At 28.3% G+C, this 3,369-nt stretch overlaps 1 long non-coding RNA gene across 1 annotated transcript; it reads left to right on the top strand.

The window, feature by feature from the left end:
* Positions 1-680: 680 nt before the first annotated feature.
* LOC136117421 (uncharacterized) lies at positions 681-3,121 on the top strand. The gene is made up of 4 exons (XR_011605789.1): positions 681-1,457; positions 2,299-2,347; positions 2,458-2,514; positions 2,582-3,121. It is a non-coding gene; the product is annotated as an uncharacterized lncRNA (long non-coding RNA).
* The last annotated feature ends 248 nt before the right edge of the window (positions 3,122-3,369 follow it).

The raw sequence follows: 3,369 nt of genomic DNA, 5'->3' as shown, positions 1-3,369 counted from the left end.
TACCCCAAACTGGACAACGGAAATTTTTCGAATTCGGAAAGTACAAAATGCATCCCCCACCACATATTTACTTGAGGACTTGAAGGGTGATCCAGTACAAGGTGGTTTCTATAAACAAGAAATTAAAAAAACAAAATTCCCTAATACTTATCTTGTTGAAAAGATTGTGAAACAAAAAGGTGATTATGTGCTTGTGCGTTGGCTAGGCTTTTCAAAATCAGAAGATAGTTGGATTCATAAAAACGAAATTCTATAAAGAACAAGTGGAAGCATAGAACAATTAAAATGTAGGCATTGACGTCAATGCGTGAAAATAAATTATGTTTCTTCTTCACAAGCACGCAATTCCTATTTATAAACGGAACGGAACTTGATTATGAGCTTGAGCGTTGGCTAGACTAAAAGAGTATATACAGATAAGAATTTTGGGTGGAACTTGATTATGTGCTTGTGCGTTGGGTTGGCCTTTCAAAATCAGAAGATAGTTGAATTCATAAAAACGAAATTCTATAAAGAACAATAAAAATGTAGACATTGACGTCAATGCGTGAAATAAATTATGTTTCTTCACAATCACGCAATTCCTATTTATAAAGTGTGAAGAAAGAATTTGAACAGAACGTTTCATATTTATATATACAAATCTGGAGGGTATAAAGGCGGAAGAATTTCAAAAAGTGTTCAGTTTCCATCTATTCGTTCACGCAACTCAATTTCGAATCGTTTGCTTATTCATTCATTCGTTCGTTTGTTCGATTGTCAAAAAAAAAAAAATCAAAATTAAAATGACAGTTTTTATAATATTTTTTGTGATACTTTCGCTCTTTAATATGATGGTGAAAATGGTACCACTCCTCAATGAAATGATTTTAATTGAAAACCCATCGACTTCCAATAATTCGATTGGGTTATTTATCAATGTTCCAAAACTAAAAAAAATCATTAAAATTGACTTAAAATTTGAGATCCTAGAGGACAGTCATATTTTTATGGATCTCATAAACAAGACAAGTGATGAAAGTGAGATACCAAACTTAAAAAGTGAACTCGATACAAAAATATTTAATGCTATTAATGGTAGTATTAATGAAAAAGACTTAACAACAAGTACAAGTGCAAGTACAGTTGAAGAAGAAGAAATATCTACATCAACATCTACTACAAGTACATCTACCTCAACTACAACAAGTACAACTACACCTACAATGAGAAGGGGAATTCTGGAGGAGGAGAAGGAAGAAACAACAACTACAACAGCAGCAACTACATTAAAAAAAGAACTTCTGGAAGAAGATACAACAAAAACAGCTACATCAACAACTACAACCCCAACCAATCTTTTTGATTTTAATAGCGAAAATGAAAGTGTTGATCACATAGAAAATAAGAACATAGGAGAAGAAAAATCAGAAAAAATTGATATGGGTATAATTGATAGTGAGAGAGAATTTGAAAACGTAAGTCGAGCACCAACATTTAGTAATACGTCACAAGAATTAGTGTTGGGGATCAGTGATAGTGATACAGAATTTGAAAGTGTAAGTCGGGTTCCAATAAAAAGGAACACTACTCATAAATTAAAAAGCACTGAAAACATACACAACTCTCAAATCGAATTCACAAAGAGAGGTATAATTGAGAATTTTAAGCAAAAATTAGTTGAAAATGAAAGGAGAATAGGAGGGCATATGGATTTGGGAAGAAGGGGTCTAAACAGATTCTTTACCATCCAATACAAAACTGCTACAGTAGGAGTTAAATGTCATTACAATAATATATATAGAAGAACACATTCTAGGCGAAGTTTAAGTAAATCTAAGCGTCTGAATTTAAAATATTTATCTAATCGCCACCGCCACCAAAAATCTAAACGCAATACTAATACCCCCTTAGAAACTTTAAGAATAAATTGTTTTGAATTTGCAGAAGTTTTATCCCAAACAGTAATTAATGCAGAGAGACGAAAAGATAGGATTGTCTATGAAAAAATATCAAAGGATGCTGATCTTCTCTCCAAACAAGAGAGTAAAAGAGAAGAGATAGAAGAAGAAGAAACAGGTTATCTTAGTGATGGTCCACAAATCCATGAAATTGAAATCGATGAAGCAGAAAGAATTAATGGAATATATTTAAGAAAGAGAAATTTAGCAGCTCAAATGATGGTTGAATATTTAAATAAAAAAGAAAGTCAGATTAGCACAGATAAAATACTAATTAACGATATTAACGATTTCAAAATAACTAATAGTGATATTATATCATAATTTGATTGAGTAGGGAAATATGTTTGTTTTACAGAATATAAAAATAGAAGATGAAAATAATAATTCGAGTAAATTAAAAAAAGGTGAGTTTAATATATATATATATCCTTAGTATATAAAATTATATATATATATATATATATATATATATATATAATTTTATATACTAATATATATATATATATATTTTCAGAACTCCAAAACATATATAAAAAAGTTGAAAATAATATTTCGGATGGAGCTCAAAAAGGTTGGTTAAATACATATAAAATAATATTTGTATATATATATATATAGTAAAATATTTATATTTTCAGAACTCCAAAACATTAATAAAAAAGAGGATGGCAAATTTTCTCATAATTTGTATGGTGATGACGATGATGATGATGATGACCATGATACAATCCTTTATGATGATGAAAATCCGGAACCATGTATTCCAAGATCATCTAGTGAGGATGAAACTATTCTTGTTGAGGGTGGTATAGATAACTATGTTCAAACTATACCGTTTAATTTAGATGAAGATAATGATAAATACATTAAATCAATTCCTTTAAGTAATGATGACAATAAAGTATATAGATTACAGGGTGGTATAGATAACTATAAACAAACTGTACCACTAAATATAGAAGAAAGTAAGCAAATTGAATGTAATTCAAAGAAAATATTGTAATTCTTCTGTTAAATTCAAATTTTCATGTTCTGTTAATTCTCATAAATTTTAACATTACCCTGTAAGTAAAAGCGATGTTTGTTCTGTTAAATAAAAATTTTATAATAATAATATTGTGAATTGTAATATTTGGTTTATACATTACCTTACATTTTACCCTTTAAATAAAAAAGCGTTGTTTGTTCTGTCTTATTTACAATTATAGAGTACATTTATTCATTTTTTTTATCATTTAGTAAACTTAATTCTAATTCTGTACAAAACATTTCAAATTCACATTCATATATATTTTTGTGAAATTTTTCTATTTCATTCTCTTGATAATTATTTCTATTAGAACAATTCTCTATTTCTTTTATTCTTTGTTCATAAACATAAATATTTGAATCCATTTCATTAAGTTTATTTTCTAATCTTTTTTCA

The sequence above is a fragment of the Drosophila suzukii genome, unplaced genomic scaffold (assembly GCF_043229965.1).
Source record: "Drosophila suzukii unplaced genomic scaffold, CBGP_Dsuzu_IsoJpt1.0 scf_6, whole genome shotgun sequence".
Classification (NCBI taxonomy): domain Eukaryota; kingdom Metazoa; phylum Arthropoda; class Insecta; order Diptera; family Drosophilidae; genus Drosophila; species Drosophila suzukii.
This window is presented reverse-complemented; position numbering and strand designations above follow the sequence as displayed.